The sequence below is a fragment of the Biomphalaria glabrata genome, chromosome 4, assembly GCF_947242115.1.
Source record: "Biomphalaria glabrata chromosome 4, xgBioGlab47.1, whole genome shotgun sequence".
NCBI classification, from domain to species: Eukaryota; Metazoa; Mollusca; class Gastropoda; family Planorbidae; genus Biomphalaria; species Biomphalaria glabrata.
Window position 1 is genome coordinate 42,762,130 of NC_074714.1, and position 18,156 is coordinate 42,780,285.

The 18,156-nt window shown below is 37.3% G+C and overlaps 1 protein-coding gene across 1 annotated transcript in view; it reads left to right on the top strand.

Moving 5' to 3' along the window:
• Positions 1-14,169: 14,169 nt before the first annotated feature.
• LOC106053913 (universal stress protein YxiE-like) overlaps positions 14,170-18,156 on the top strand; it is an 84,085-nt gene continuing 80,098 nt past the window's right edge. Inside the window, exon 1 of the mRNA XM_056025984.1 lies at positions 14,170-14,251. The gene's annotated coding sequence lies outside the window, so the exon portion shown is untranslated. The remainder of the gene's footprint in view (positions 14,252-18,156) is intronic.

The following is an 18,156-nucleotide window of genomic DNA, read 5'->3' on the forward strand; positions in this document are numbered from 1 at the left end:
CTCTCACGAGCTTTGCGAGTCACACATTTTAGATCCAAAGAAGTGCCGTTATCGAAACCAGGCGAAGGCGACAATAACTGCAATGAGTTAGAAACAGAATCAACGCCAACATGTTTTCATTTCATGAATCAGCCGGGAAAGCCAACGACTAGGCAGAGTTTAAGTCATTGATTAACTTGCATGACTAGATTGACATATGAAATACGTAGGGCAAAATTATCTTCTTTTTTAAGGTAACGTCTGTAATATGTAAGATAAAAGACAGAATAGTCAGATCTAAGTTATTGTCTGTTCCATTTTCTATTTCACATAGTTCCTAATTAACTTTAGTTTTGAGAAGCTAATTAGTTCTTACAATGTGTGGAATCTGCGCTTTTGTCGGAGAGTGGAACTGTGTAAAAATGTTTTGTAAAATGTTTTTTACATGTTTCGGATGTTCCTTCAGAGTTGAAGATAGTTTACTTCCTAGTCCAAACCTCCCGCAGGACGACGGGGGATGGGAGCGGGCAGGGTTTGAACCCTCGACCATCGATAAATCCGAACGACAGTCCAGCGCGCAAACCGCACGACCAGGCAGCCATCCGTAGGAAGACATACAGAGAGAGGGGGGAGGGGGGAATAGAGGTGAAAAAAAAAGATTTGTTTAAAATGATGTGCGAATCACTGTGTTCGTTTTTTTTTTTATTTGTATATTTTTCCGCATTTGTATTTTTTAAACTGCCTCTGTAGCCCATTTGTACTTTGAGGCAAACTGATACAATTTTTGTAAAATTGTTACGTGCCTGCAGGAGACTGGTAACCCTATGTAGACATAGCCTTTAAGATTATGGGTAAAACGGAAGGGCTGCTGGGGTGTGCAGGATAAAATTGATTGCAGTCAGCAAAACAAGTTTAAGGGCGGGGGGGGGGGAAACATGATCGATGATAATGAAGAATACAGCTGACGTAAATATCGATCAGTCTCACAGTGAATCCCGATACCATCATTGCTCAAGTAATCGAATACAGTTATATTGTTTCAAATAAAATTGTGTGGAGGCTTGATGGCTTAAAGACATTTGCGGATAGATGGCATTGTCTTCTTAATTTTAGGACCAAAACGTATTCGGGGGCTTTTGTAACCCCAGGCTAGACCATAATACATTTTCCTCAACTACTAGTCTAGGCGAGGCATAAAAAGAGCTGCGTGTCAAGAAAACAGGACGTATAATTAACAAATTGAAAAGTCGATTAGAGTTCAACTTTTCTAAACACAAGAGATTACTAAGAGATTAGATACAGGGTTACTGCAGCGATTGGACCCCATGATGACCTGCTAACTATCGTAAAAAAAACAACAACACAAGCTTAAATTCTATGGCCATATTACAAGTTCTTCGGGGCTTACAAAGACCTTCCTTCAGGGAACAGTACCAGGAAAAAGAAGAAGAGGCAGACAGAGATAGCGATGGGAGGACAACATACAAGAATGGACGGGCCTGCCATTGAAAGAGGTTCTAACTAAGGCAAAAGACAAAGAGGAATGGAGAAAGACGGTCGACGAGTCTTGCATGGTGCCCCAACGGTCCAATAGATTAAGGGATAGGTAAAGGTAAAACGACAGTGTGAAAAGTTGTACAACTACGTCTAAAGCAGTTTGAGACCTTCAAAGAACTTTCTATCTGAGACACACACAAATGAAACAGAAAAAATAATTTTAAAAAGTAGGTAAAACAATAACGAACGAAGAGATCACAGGATAGTAACAGTGGCGTAGCATCCATGGCGCGAAGGGGTTCATTGAACCCGGGCCCACAAGCAATAGGGGCCCACAGCTGTGGCGTAGCAACCATGACGCGAAGGAGCTCATTACGCTTGGGCCTATGCCTCAAGGCCAGTTGGAGCCCACATTAGAACTTAGGAAGAACATTTGTTTGTTCATTTGAAACAATTTTAAGTAGTTTAACTCTGTTAAGAAGCTGTAAAAACATTGACTTTTAAGACACTATTACTTATATACAGTCCTAACTGAATAAAACGTTATGACTTAATTACTTTTTTAAAGAAAAAGGTACGATCTTTACATTGGAATGTCTTTACATTTAATTTACTCATTTTTTGTCACACACTAACTTTGTCTTATTGGCTGGAGATGTTCTTCAACCCGGAGTACTAGTGTGATATTTACTTGTGTAGCAGGCAGTAGTTAGGCCCTAGAGTCCTCGCAGTACTAGTGTGATATTTACTTGTGTATCAGGCAGTGGTTAGGCCCTAGAGTCCTCGCAGCACTGGTGTGATATTTACTTGTGTAGCAGGTAGTGATTACGTCCTATAGTCCTCGCAGTACTGGTGTGATATTTACTTGTGTAGCAGGCAGTGGTTACGTCCTATAGTCATCGCAGTAATGGTGTGATATTTACTTGTGTAGCAGGCAGTGGTTACGTCGTATAGGCCTACATCTACAGTTTCTGGCCATCACCTAAATTTAATTTAACTTAACACTAATAGTCCAATATTTAAACTACATGCTTACATATTACTTCCTAATGTGTCTTAAAACGAATAGATATTAATTAATAATATCGTTTTATCCCGTGCTTTTAAGAATGTGCGCTTATAATACTGTCTCTAATTCAGTCACAAGAAGCACTGGCACTTGATTTCCAACATCAATTCGGTCCAACACCAAGCCGTGTTTATGCCATCTCCCATTTAGTTCGAGCCTGTCACACAAGTCCTGAGTTGGATCCCCATACTAAATGAAATATAGATGTTAAATGTTTTCTTGGAGGTTCAGCGAGTGCATATTTAAATTATTCCGATAGCGGATTCCAGCGGTGGTTGATTTTGAAACCAATACGATGCCAATGCCCATACATTCTCATCGTATGACCTTAAAACCATCCATTCGAATAACTTATTTTTTTAAAAAAAGGTACGATCTTTGCATTTAGATTACTCATTTTTGTTACACACTAAATTTGTCTTAGGCATGAATGAAGGCGTGAGAGACTCAAATCCTATCGTGCAAAACCTTTTTGCGTAAAACTATTGACTCTAAATAGTTCGACGGAGGGGTGTCGGTTTACAGAAATTTAGGATTACTAAAAGTTAGCTTCACTTGAAAGAATGTAACTGTATGTGTTAAGATAATGTGATGATTTCTGTTTCTTTATTTCTTGATATTTTTTCTTATATTAATAATGGTTCAAACAGAAGATATCTATGATGTAATAAGATGTTCTATTAGACTTACAGTGGAATCAAATATATAATAGACACCAAAGAACCAAATGTATTGGTCTAAAACTATAAAAGATATTTCAGCTGTTACACACTCAATTACAATTTAAGTCTATCTACATTCTAAAAGAGAAAATACGTACTGCACTATACATTAATTACACGAATTTATGTTTGCGTCGCGTCGGATTACCGGGTGTGTCGGATTACCAGGTGTGTCGGATTACCGGGTGTGTCGGATTACCAGGTGTGTCGGATTACCGGGTGTGTCGGATTATAAAATATCTGAATATCAAGAGTCAACTGTGTACGTATACCTAAGAACATGTGGTATGTTTGAAATGGGTTAGGTCTATCTCAACACCTTGGTATCCAAAAAGTCCAACAGACTTTAGCATAGGTGACAAGACTTTGTAATCGAATGTTCAGAAATAAAGTGCATGAGTTATATGTTTGTAATATCTGTGTTTTTGTTTAGGATCAAACATGTTTACTGCCTTAACTACTCTGAGTGGTACATACCTGCTTTAGTTAGATACAGGCTGACTGGGGTTGGTGTTGATGGCAACCAAGTCCAAACTTCTTAATTGTCCAAATAGTCTAAGACTCTTGGAACTCTAGGTCTATGGACACTTGCCTCCATCTGCATGTCTGAACAAACGTCTGTCTGGGAAAGATCCAAGTATATGTAGGCCTATATGTTTACATATTACAGATAGATATTACAGATAGATATTACAGATAGCTCGTCTCCCAAGACGCTTCGCCATAAAAACGGCCCGTTGAGGAACGGCGTGTGGATAGTGACATTTTGTTGGGGGTTTCTTCCATCCCCGCCAGTGCAATGAACTCGGTCCTTAGGCACCCCAACGAGGGTTCTTGTTTGCTTCCCTATTGGCCTAATCGTCTCCCCTAACGACCGCTTTCACCCGAGCGCCACGTTGAAGCTGCGAAGCATTTCAAGGGATAGGCCCAACCTACCCATCCAGTGGTGCCCAAACCTTATTCTCATTAAAGCTCTAAACATTTTGAACACGGTACTATCAAGAACCTTTGGAAAGAGTAAGGATTTCAAACAGAACTCAGTCATGACGGCTTCATTACGTACTGTGACACCTCAAGGGTCCGGATAGTAAAGCGTTACGGACCGCGGGCCGCAGTTTTGGTATCATTGCTTCTGTGTAATCGGCTTTTTTTTTTACAGCCATATTCGAAATAAGATTTTGCCATCTTCGAGCATGCTGAAGGAGCTTAGTTATTTCAGGATCATTCTCTCGGCTGTAAAGATGGGGGTGGGGGTGGGGTGGGCGGGGAGTTAACTTCCGTGGAACATAAACTATAAATCACTGGGCTTGGTCACCACCGTGGAGAACTTTTGTAGCTGCATTACATCAACATGGCACTAACATGACATCATCATAAAATTAACATGATACTAAAATGACATCAACATGACACTAGCATGACACTAACCTAATATCTACATGAAACATAACATAAAATTCATATGACATCAACATTACATTAACATGGCACTAACATGACATCAACATTACATTAACATGGCACTAACATGACATCAACATGACACAAACATGACACTAGTATGACATAAAAATGACATTAACACCAATGGTTTTATTCTTTAAGCAATCCTAACGCTCACCCTTCACTTGCCCCTTAGTCCATTGGACAGTTGGGGCACCACACACGCTCTGACAACCGTCTTTAATTATCCCTCTCTCTATTTTACCAGAATTAGTCTCACACACAAAACTGTGGTTGACTACACCCTTTACTTTAGACAACTTTTAGAATACAATTGTTAGTTTTTATGCCTGACTTTACCAAGGGAATACTTTTCTAAACTACTTCTTACATAGAAGCAAAACAGTCTGGCCATCTGCTTCGAGTGCATCTCGGGATACTGACTCGCACTGACGTACGGCGCTGACTGAATTACTGTCTTAGTGTCTGGCCTGAAGAGGGTAACTGGTTTAGACCGTGTGACGCAATGGGCAAGGTCTGCTCTTACGAAAGTGGTGGAATGCTGACGTGAGTACTTTTTGCAACTCTACTGGCTATCTCGTTCATGTGTAGATTAAAAGTGCCAGCCTCTCATCGAGATTACAACGTACACAAAGACAGGGGGGGAAAAAGACCTTACATTTTTTAAGAACTACGATAAAAGGTTTGTTTATCTGTTTGGCAGAAAAGAGAACATAAACTATTTCACGTCTGATCTAATTTAGTCATTGAAGGATCTAGTTCGAAAAAAAAAGGTAAATACGAAATATAGACCGCCGTGAGGGAAGACGGACATTTTGAACTTGAGGGATTTTTGAGGGTTCACTCGAGACCAGTCGTTCTAGAAGGCCTGAACACTGACCTGTGACGTCGCAACCTCTGGGCTGTTTAGACGATAAGCTAGTTCTCACCATCCACTCAGCTCGAACCTTCCTGATGTACCTTGGGTAACGAAGGCAGTTGGTAAATGTGCTAGCCACATGACACACTAGTGAACCAACGACCAGTGTAACAGATGAACTGTACATTACTTGCTCCCATGGAACCAAAGGTCTGAAAGGGGCACCCTACCCATACTAATAGGCTCATATAATGTGTTGAACTCTGACCCCTAAGTAACAGTCACGTGATACACACACTGATAATGTATCAATAGTGTCAATGAAGATACAACGCTGCTGGTTGCTATTGTAATTAAGGAGCAGTAACCCCATATCGAGTTTATTCGCTTGTTATTGAAAGGGCGAAACGGAGTGGGACAAAGAAGGAAAAGAAATAAGTTATGCTGACCTTCTGTGTCCATGAAAGTACAAGCTTTTGTAAAGTGTTATTTTTAGACTCCGCTATAACCATCCCTTTACTGATGCGGCTATGAGAAATCGATTTCTACTATTATATGCAATGGCATAAAAAAATATCAATGACAAATTACATCAAAAGGAGTCACTTCCTGCCAGTATTTCTATTCTGTTTGATTTCAAGAGATAACATTGTAAGAGAGACCTCTGCAGCAATGAATTGCATCTTATTAAAGCAAGGATGATATTTAAACAATGCTTTGATGATTGCGGCATTGAGATTGAGTCTAGATTACTAATTAAACAAAAACTATTAATTAAAGTCACTTTTATGATTATAGAAGACTGCTTTTTGTTTGTAATAATAATAATAATAATAACAATGAATAGTTAACAAACCCAAGAGACTTGATTTGTGAATTGACTTTTTAGTTGACTGGTTTGTTAGTTATTCTGATAAATAGATTTTCTGAATTAAAGAAGAGAGATGTAACAAATTGGTATTATATGTACATTTGCACACTAGCGCGTCAGTGCAACACCACTTGTGTTTACGTAATAAATGGAGTTCCTAATATGTCTTCCCTCTTAAACACTAGTATGTTATTTGTGTAACACGAATATTCTACAGAAACCATCGAAATAAAATTTAACAAGGTTACAAAGACAGTTTGTGTGGAAACACAAACTCAAAATCGGCCCCCGAAGTGGTCCACCCAGGCAGGCTTCAATATTTTCAGAAAGAACATCCGAATGAAATTATATCAAAGACAAATAAGAGATAAGAATTTAGAAAGTAGGTTGACAGATCTTGTGTAGTGCTCCAACGGTCCAGCAGATCAAAGGATAGGTGCAAGTGAATGCAAAGTTAGATGTGAACCTGGCCTTAATTGGTTCCCCTTTCGGACCTTGTGGTCTATAGGGCAGAAGATGTAAGGTTCATCTGTTTTTGTGGCCTACGGTTAACGAAGGTGTTAGGGTTAGGGTTAGGGTTTGGGTTGATTTTAAAAATTAGATTTTTCGCTTTCAAAAAAAAAAAAAGTAGCCGTTGCTATCAGAAATTTGAATGGTCTAAAATATTGTGATGTCGGATTTTCACTATCTTTTCTAGTTTACGAGATCTAAACGGGACGGACGGACAGACGGACAGACATTTCGCACAAAACTAATAGCGTCTTTTCCCCTTTTGGGGGCTGCTAAAAAACAAATGAAAACGAAATATAAAACAAAGATTTAAAATATGTAATGTTAGCCGTTAATATAAATATGTACACACGTTGATATGAAATCTGACATTAACTTTAAATTTATTTTAATATTACACTAAGAGAAGACACTTAATAATGGGTGAGTTTTTATTTTATTTCATATTTAATGTTAATCAAAATTTCAGACACTCATTTGGGTGCCCCCCTCAAATAGGGGCCCCGGGAGGGGGACTTTCGAATAGAGATCTAGCTCCTCTCCTAGTTACACCACTGGTTTATAAACACACATTCTATTTATGTGAATGTTTTTGTTGTTATTTGAGAAAAGAGTCCTTGTAATCACAACCAATGTCAAATAAGGATCAATAAAGCAGTTTTAGTCTTAAAGGAATATGTGTATGTAGCAGTCTTGAAGTAAGGTATGCGCATGACATAGTGTATCCAGGAAGTCGAGTAAATTAGTTTGGGCCCATCTCTTAAGGGCACTCGAGGCAGGGAGTCTTAGAGACGTAATGCAATAGTGTTGTATTTTTTTTTATGAATTGGGGGTGGGGCTATTCTTCCTAATACAAAATCAACAAAAAGTTTGGGTTTTATCCGGTGGTTACACTTTGTACTAGGGATAAAAGAAAATGTAAGAAATAAAAACTATTGATCCTTACATGGCCTTACAACTTATTTTGAAAACAATTGAGTGTATTTTAAAAAATGAACATTATGCCATCCATAACTTGTGCTCTTGTTTCAGTCCGACTCTGCTTCAGACTCCCCCCCCCCATCTAGTCCCTATTGATAAATCCCACCACACACCACTGAGATAATTATATAATAGGTTAGATTATATAACAGGATCCATAATTGTCATGGCCTTAATGTCTTTATTTGGTTCACTAGCATGTTTTGTTTTGTGTGTGTACGCGATTGAAATATGTGCTATGTGTAAGCGTCCAAGTGAGCACAACAAAATAGAAGCATCGTCCTAGAGTGTCTCACAGCCAATAGATTTCGTCACCAAGATCTATCTACTGAATTACTCCCCGTGGACTTCATTTACAGTTAAATGTCGCTCTCTCGTGACAAAGTTCATTTTTTCACCTCATTTTTTTTCTTTCATAAAGTGAAACTCTCTTTGGTGTGAAAGTAGAAGGTTATGTCTCCACTCTTGTTATTAAGCATGTTGCAGACTCCACACGCTAAGAACAAAAAATCTGTCCCTTGATTTAGACTCGATAAGGCCTTAAGGTCATAGGCCAATGCCAAATATTTTAAACGAATGTAGAAATAACAGAAATATATTGATACTAGTCGACCCACGGCGTAGCATACGCCGTTATTTTGCAGGGCCGGCCTTAGGACAATGCAACCTATGCGACCGCAGTGGGCCCCGCACTTTCATAGGACCCGCGCTAATTCTAGGTGTAAATTATTAAATTAAACCATTTTATAATTTATAACAGAATTCCCTCAGCCTCCTGATTTACCAGGAGCTCCTGGAAATCTCCTGAAATTGCAAACTATACGAAAAAGTCACGGAAATCTCCGGAAATTATTAAAATCATTTGAAAACAAAAAAAAAAAATTCCTGAAATATATAAACAAATATTGTTATTTTGGGGTGTCATTCAAAATGAAAAAAGCCAATCCTACGCGTGATTGAAAAAAAAGGCATTATGCAATACCCGTAATCTGGTGCAAGAAGCTTCTCGCGCCTCAAACTACTTGACATATATATAACCATAGACATATATATATAGACTGGACGATAAAGTAAAAATTATTATGGGAAACATTTGGGAAAAGATAAGTTTGTATGAGTTATACAGCAATTATGAGCAGTGTAAAATTAAAAGTATTTATAGTTTTTTTTTCAGCCATAACCTATATAATTGATAGAACCCCTTCTGTATTATTATATCTATAATCGTGCCTACCAAATCTATTAAATTTACATAATTAAAATAATTATAAATAGTTTTAAATACTAGATTTAGATCTAGTCTATATAAATACTATAGTAAAAAAATACTAGTTACTACTATGCTATAAACTATAATTGTAATCTGTATAGTCTAGTCTATAGACACTATAGTCTATAGTTAGATATAAAATAAATAGTCTAGGACTAGATTGTCACTAGATCTATAATCTATACTTATATTAGATCTAGTCTATAGTCTGCATGCATAGATGATAGACTGACTAGTTTAATAGTTAGTAGTAAAAAGTATGAAAAGTATTAGACCTAGTTATTACAAATATTAGTCATATTTGTTAGATTTAGAGATCTATCAATATTAAATTAGTGACAGTCACAGTTATTCTGACTTACTGAAACTGAAAGTTAATGTGTATAATATTCAATTTTTTTTCAACCTTTAGAATTTATCCTTGGCCTATCGTACTACGAACATTAGAGCACGTTCAGCTCATTTTCTTTGACTTTTTTTTTACTAAAAACTAATTCTAACAATTTGAATCGATAAGACGACTGCCATACATTAATAAATAAGCCATGTCAACAAACATAGATCCACATCACAAACCTATATATATTTGCCTATGTCTATGATTAAGAAACAAAGGCAAAATACTGGGAATATGGCAGTTTTGTACTTTTCAAAAGTAAAGATCATAATTATATATTGGCTGAAATGTTAGTCCTAGAATTTATAGCTCAATTGCCGCCATTTTTTTTTCACATAGATATAGTACATCAAACATATTTGACTTCCCCCAAATAAAAATAACTTCCTACTTCCAGTCTATATTTATTTATGTCTATGAGGTTAACATTTCTCGAAGATAGATTGAAACATTTGGTAATTCTTGCTATTGAGCGTGACCTATGTAGGAAATATATTTTTTATGATATACTGTATGACTTCGCTACACGCAAGGCTCGTAAAGTAATTCTGTGCGTAGTAAAGAATTAATAAATAGCAAAGACGAATTTATTTTCTAATACAGACTCTTAAATTTCACTTGCTATCCGTTTTCCTAACTAAACTTAGCCCCATGAAATCCGTTTCGCTTAGAGACCCACAACGGTTGAATACAGAGTAGATTACTTGTTCTCCTCCCCCTCCTCTTTTTTTTCGCCGATAAAACTATGTGGGCTAGAAATAAAAAAGAGTGATCTTTCCATGACTTCTTGGTCACAACGGTTAAGTCCGGCCCTGCTATTTTCTGACGGGTGAATACTACTTGTTCCCCCCGCCCTCTTTTTTTTCGCATGATAACTCTAGTCGGACTTGCAGAAATAAAAGAGTGATCTTTCCTTTAATACTTGTCCAAACTCTTGAGCCATGAAGAGAATTATTTATATAGATAATATGTTTTTAACTCAAAATCATATATCGCAGGTTAATGTCGCTTTCGCTTTGGTGGTAGAGGAGTTAGCCATTTATCGTTTGGCACGTTTTTTTTCCAGAGCTGAGGCTCATGTTTTTTCACTGTCCATAGCTTTCTTGATCACCATCTCTCTCCACGTAGTGCGGGTCTAGGGTTATGTCTTCCCAATGGTCTGTATCAATGTTCACTGATTTAAGGTCCCGTTTTATTTCATCCACGTAACGGAGGTGGGGACGACCAGTTTTTCTTAAGCCAGACGCGAGTTGCCCGTAAAGAATGACTTTCTCGATTTCCCTCCGTCCGGCGAACGCAGGCGGCGTTGTCTGATGACTGTAAAGATGATTGGAAGACCCTTTCGCGCAAGGATCTCAGTATTGCACACTCTCTCTAGCCTTGTGATTTTCAAGATCCTTCGGAGGCAGCGCAAGGGAAATGAGTTTAGTTTTCTCTCTTGCTTTGCGTAGGTAGTCCACGACTCACTGCCGTAAAGCTAGCCAGGAAAACCAGTGACTTGGCAGAATTTAAATCATTGGTTAACATGCATGACTGAATGCATGACGCGTAGGACGTAATCATCTTCTTTTTTGAAGTAACGTATATATTATATAAGATAAGTAGCGTGCTCAGAACGCATGCCTTGTAGACTTTCATTTTGGTCGTTGTAGTGAGCTTTTGGTTTTCCCAAACTCTTGGTCTGAATCTAACAAAAGTCGATGCAGTCTTCCCTATGCGTTTTTATTTTTAATCTTCTCTTCTAGAGACAGGTCGTCTTGAATTGTGGATCCACGATAGCAGAATTCATTTACGGCGTCCAGCTAGTTATCGTCTATGAGGATGGAGGGTGGTGCTGTAGCAGGTGGCCTCATAACATTTGCCTTCTTCGTGTTGATTGTTAGGCCATACTATTTGCTGGCCAAAAGTTTGTACCCGTTATTTCCCCTACACCCAATGTTGGATAAAGCTGATAATTATTTCTTTTATTTGGTATCTCAAACAAGGGAAAGAAAAAGTACTTGACTGAATTGGTAATATAAGCTGAATTAGTCCCCTTTCCGATGGAAAGAAATATTACTTGACTGAAGTGGTGCTATAAGCTGAATTATTCTCCTTAATAGATTGTCGTCTGAGGCTTATTACAAATTCATATACATGACTGATCCAAAATAATTGATACACTTAATATAAGCTTTTTTTTTTTTTAAAGTATTTTATGTTGCATTTGGCTTGTTACATCTGTAGGAAAGCTTGTGTGTGTGTATGTGTAGAGACAATAATATTTAAAATGCAAATACTTTAGTTGCTGGTAATGTTTTGCACAATTTTAAAACGACTAGATCTAGATCTACAGACAGGCCTCAGTTCTAGGCTTTAATCTAAATCTGTCCCAGCACATGGAATAAGAAATTTGAAAAAACATGTAGAAGAGAAATAGGTAGGCCTACAAGAAAGATCAAAAGGTCCGCGAAAATTTGGAAGAATTTGACGAGTTATTAGGTTCGAAATTGATGCTTGTCTGAATAGCATGGGATAGTGATGTCCCAAAAAGTATTGTACTACATTTCTTGTCAAAATATGAAGAGTGGTGAACTCATAATCCCAATCCCTAGCATCACGTCACCAGGTTTTGACACTAGATGTCGCTCTCACAGCCACAAAATAATAAAGCTGTTTTTAGCTTGGGTCCTCTTGTTTGTAAGCCTCACGCGCGTATTGATCTGGCGTGGTTATGCTGTTTGCTGCAGTGCCAGAGTAGCAGATAATTAAACTCAGAAAGAAAAGAGAAACAACTGTCCCGGGTGAGAGTCAGGCTCAAGGGAGACGATTCTACTCTCTCTGATGTCTTCTGGACTCTAGACCATTTTCAAAGCGATCTTATTTGTGTGAGTGTGTGTTTGTGCTGAAAACAAAAAGTGTGGAGTTGAAGGATAAATCAATTATATTTATTAAAAAATGTCTAATTGAAAGAACAAAACAAATATGAGAAACAAGGTCGTTACTGATTTTCCCATAAAAAAATATTCTTAGTAATCTTCAGTTTGAAAACACTTCGATCTTTCGATCAGGTTCCCATTCTTTAAGCAATAAAATGCAATTGAAAATATGGAACAATAGAATGATAATCAAAAATGAAGGGAAAGCAATATGAAGAACTAAGTGACGATATAATGAAATTTAAAGAAAAACGTTAAGAAAATGAAGAGTTGTAAAGATTTTGAAATAGACAAAATAAACTAGCGGCTTACTAAATAATTCAAATTACTTTCTGATACAAGCAAAATAAGTAAAATGCTTTTAAGAAAAGGGGGTTATCTATTGTGAAGAACTGCAAAATCACTGCCATATATATCTCTCGATACTGCAAGGTTTAACTTTCTTTTTTCTATACAAAACAAAGTTAATTAATTACCACTAATTGATTAAATAATTCACTTTATCCGGAAGAAATGAAGAAATTAATAGTGAATAGAATAAACGAGAAATGAACAAGCTCTCATCCAAATCTCTAGAAAGACGACGCCTATTATAAACTGTCCCGCCATGACCAATATTTAATCTTTCCCATCAGAACCGGACACAACAGAATGAGACAACATATGTTCCGGAAGCTCAAAATCGGAAATAACGAATGTGTAGTGTCACCAGAGAATGCTGACCATGTCCTTCAAAACTGCATTCTTATCAAGAGGGCCGAACAAGACACTGGCCCCAAAAACACATTTATAGAAATAAAAAAGCTGTATGGAGAAATGCCTGATTTAGAAACCACTGCGCGGTTGGTCTAGTTATCTGAACCCTCGAACATAATAAATGAGAACGAAGAAGAAGAACATTAACTCACCAGGATGAATTTTAGTTCGTTTTTCACATAATACTAATAATGATCATGATGCGATCAATAACGAAGGTAGCAATGCGAGTCAAGAAGGCATATTTAGACATTCATTTAGACGCGAAGACTCTACTATCCTAATATAAAAACATCGATAGTGAGAGGGTTTGTATAGTTTCTGCACTTACTTGGTATTCTATATCATCAGAGAGAGAGAGAGAGAGAAAGAGAGAAGGGGAGAAAGAGAGAAAGAGAGGGAGGAAGAGAGAGGGAGAGATATAGAGAAAGAGAAAGAAAGAAAGAGAGAGAAAGAAATGGAGAAAAAAAGAAAGAGAGAGAGAGAGGGAGAGAGAGAGAGAGAGCGAAAGAAAAAGAGAGAAATAGAGAGAGAGAAAAAAAGAGAGACATAAAGAAAGAGAGAGAGAGAACGAGAGAAAGAGAGAGAGAAAGAGAGAGAGAAAAAAGAGAGAGAGAGAAAGAGAGAGATACACTTGGAAATAAAAGATTCAGACAAAAAAAAACAAAGAGGGACCATATGTTTAATGTCCATCCTACTTTCTCCCTTTATGACTACCCTACCTCTGTCCCTCACTCACAAGCCACCCTCCAGTCCTATATCGCCACCCCCCCCCCCCCATTTCACTCTCCCTTTTTCCTGTGGTCGAATTCAGTTGTCGAGGGCAAGTGCCCGCATACGTCAGTGGTGTCTGTGATCTAATTCGAGCCAGCGGAAGGAGATGGCTTTTATTCCCTGGGACTCACTTGTGCCAAGCCGCCAGTCGTTCGATCTCTTGGATGTACTCACTCGCAGGCAGGTCAGATAAATGTAGTCTAGGACTTCATAGAACTCTCTGGTTTATTTACCTAGATCTAGGTATCTGGTTGATTATAGGTATCTTGTCTATTTACCTAGATCTAAGTATCTATCTGGTTTATTTATCTAAACTTAAATATCTCTGACTCCAGTTTACTGTCATTCTAAGATAAACATTCTATTGCTATTTAAAACTGATACGTTAATTTAAGTGGACAATTTTTATTTCCGTTTCGATTTGATGTTATACTTTTATGTTTCGTTTTCTTCCTTTTTTTAGCGGCCCCCGAAAGGGAAAAAACGCTATGAGTTTTGTGTGGTTTGTCTGTCTGTCCGTCCGTCCGTCCCGTTTAGATCTCGTAAACTAGAAAAGATAGGGAACATCCGACATCATAATATTTTAGACCATTCAAAGTTCTGATAGCAACGGCTACTTTTTTTTTTGAAAGCGAAAAATCTAATTTTTAAAATCAAGTATGCAAAAAGTTGTTTTTTTTCATAAAAATACACCATTTTTACAACTATTCACTATTAATAGTACCAACACTATAGGCTATTTAGTAAGGGAGAAGACTATTTACCATATTTATGACAAATTTATGCAAACGGTTTTAGATTTTTTTATCAAAAATATTATTTTTTTTTACATTTGTATTGCTAATTTAAGTAGGTTCTGTCATACTAACTACAACATTTATAAAAAAAATGTTTACTTTTTTTTAAAGAGAAAAAATCTATTTAGTATGCATATAAGTTGGACATAATTTAAAACAACAATTAATAAGTAGTTTTTCATATAATCGCGTGGACTATAGAGTAACATAGAGGTAAAGATAGGGCCTACACTAAACTAAAGGAATTTTTAAAAAAAAATTTTACGAAATGTTTTTTTCTTGAGGATTTGAATAAGAGATTGTCCCTTTACAGGACAATTAGATCAATTAGATATTCATTATAAGACATTAGTTAGGTCAGGTTCACTTCTAACTTCACATTCACTTTCACCTATCCCTTGGACTGCTAGACCGCTGGTGCCGATAATGAATTTGTGTTTCCACAAAAATGTCTTTATAACCTTGTTGTTGTTTTTTTTTACTATTATCTCTATATATAATTCTCTTCTTCCCTCAACAGTTTAAACGAGAATAAGTAAAGGAAAGATCACTCTCTTATTTTTGCGGATAGTCCACGTGAAAACAAGAGGGGGGAGGAGAACACGTAGTCACAAAATAGCAGGGCCGGACCGTTGTAACCAAGAAATATCACTATTTTTTTTTTATTTCTACCTCACGTTAAAAAAAAAGGTGGGGGGAAGTAATCTACTCTGTAGTAATTATCGAGGCGACAGAGCACGCTCAATAGTAATTTTGACACCATGGAAAGATCACTCTTTTATTTTTGCAACTAGGACGAAGGGAGTTATCCTACGTAATTTTAGAGGCAAAAACAAAAATGGGGGGCGGGGGTTGGGGGGGGGGGTAGTATTCATCCATCACTAAATAGCAGAACCGGACTTAACCATTGTAGAGCCCTATGCGATACGGACTTCGAGGGACCAAGTTTGGGTAGGGATACGGATAATAAGTGAAAATTAAGAGATTGTATTAGAAAATAAATACGTCTTTGCATTTTATTCATCATATACTACGTACAGAATTACTTTACGAGCCTGCGTGTAGCGAAGTCATACAGTGCATCATAAAAATTATATTTCCTACATATATCAGGCTCAATAGCAAGAATTACCGAATGTTTCAATCTATCAACGAGAATTGTTGATCTTAAGTAGTTCTTGATTAGTTTGAGGCGCGAGAAGCTTCTTTCACTAGATCCCACAATAGCGTGTATTACATAATGCCGTTTTTTTTTTAATCGCGCGTACGATTGGCGTTTTCCATATTGAATGACACCCCAAAAATGACAATTTTCGTCTGTATATTTCAGGAGATTTGTATGAGTTTTCAAAAGATTTTAATAATTTCCGGATATTCCGAGGACTTTTTCGTATATTTTGCAATTTCAGGAGATTTCCAGGACCTCCTGTTAAATCGACAGGAGGCCGCGGGAAATCTTTTAAAGTTATAAAATAATTTAATTTAATAATTTATACACCTAAAATTAGCGCGAGTCCTATAAAAGTGCGGGGCCCACTGCGGTCGTATAGGCCTATGGTCGGCCCTGCAAAATAGCGGCGTATGCTACGCCGCCGGTCGACTAGTCTAAATATATTTTATCTCCGTAATCTTTCTTTCCATCTCTATCCCATTCACTCTGTTTCTCTTTCTTTTTCTCTACCTCGTCTCTCTCTATCTCTCTCCTCAGTCCCTCTCTATCCCTCCCTCCCTTCCTTCTGTCTATATCTCTATATCATCTCCCGCTCCCTCCCCTCTCTCTCTCCCTATCTCTGTCTCTCTCTCTTCCTCTTCTTTCTCTTTGCTCTAAATCTAGACGATGCGCTAATTTATTATATATGGTACTTTCACTTGTTCTAAAAAAAAATCAGCGCTTTTTAATCTCCCTAGATTATGAATAATATATATTGGGGATAGGCATTTAAGTTAGAATATTTGACTTATATTTTAACGCCTCTAAAGATGACATGTAATGAGTGTGAATGTGTGAGTGTATGTCGCCGAGGTGCTTCATTGGCTTAACGCAGAAACTACAGCTACTAATTATTTGACATTTTTCTAGATTAAAGTAAGAAAAGTCAAGTTTCCCTTTCAGACCTTGTGATCTATAAGATAGATGACGTAAAGATCTTCTGTTTCTGTGGCCTACTGTTAACAAGGGTGTCGTGTGGCCAGAACAACGACCCACCGCCTTTACTTCTCCCCAACAAATGTCGGGTACCCATTAGAGCTGGGTGGATTAGAGGTGCCCAAAGTTCCCGAAACTAAAAATCCCCGTCTTCACCAGGATTGGAACTCTGGACCTCGATTTTGGAAGCCAAGCGCTTTACCACTCAACCACCGAGCCTCTACTATTTTTGATTGCCCTTGAATTAAAAAAAAAAGTACGTGGGTGCATACTGAGATAGAATGTGTGACTGAGTGGCAGAAACGCAATGCTACTTATCAAAGGGGCTCCAGTTCGTAGCCAGTCTTGAACTGAGTTGTGTTTGTAGAGTGCCTAAAAGCTATTAATGTTGTAGCATGACATCAGTGCAATACAACAGCAGTTTCAGGAGAGTTACACCTGTAGCTCATTCATTTTATTGCATTTTCTTTTGGGTGAATGGTAATTGTAATATTTAAAATTGAGTAAACTATTATATCCACTAGAGTTACTAGACCATTACATTTAAACCGTATTTTCCTCTGGTAATATCTTAACTATTTCTGGCTTATCTCAAATGGTAAAAAAAAGCACTGATTACTTGGCAGTACCAATGACTGCACACCGCTGAAGGTTTGTGGGGGAGTGCGATGCAGTCTACGTTTTGGTTGTGGTCGTTCTAGTTACAGAAAATACATGTGCCGGAGTTGAGTAAGTGGAGGCCCTGGGCAGAATTTTTGTGGAAGACCAAACCGTCTTCAAGCTTCAATAGTAATGCACTTTTTTTTTTTTTTAAGGAAACCTCAGAATTTGCGCTATTCAGTTTGTGAGGAAGGAAATAAATTATTTGTAAACTTATTTAATTTTTTTCGTATATTTAATTGGTTATTTCATAACCAATTAATGCAATGCTAATAAGTGTGAAATTAACATATTTGTTTTAGGGAGTTATTTATTTCAATGATTTTTGGTTGGTTTAGACTAGTTTAGAGTTTAGAAGAACAACTTTGGTACTTTAAGTCAGCTGTTGAAATTGTTGAAAGCTCGTAAGCTTACTTTGAAACACTTTCCATATTTGGATAGATCTGAAATTCTTCATATATTTCTCTCATATTCTGTAACATTGAA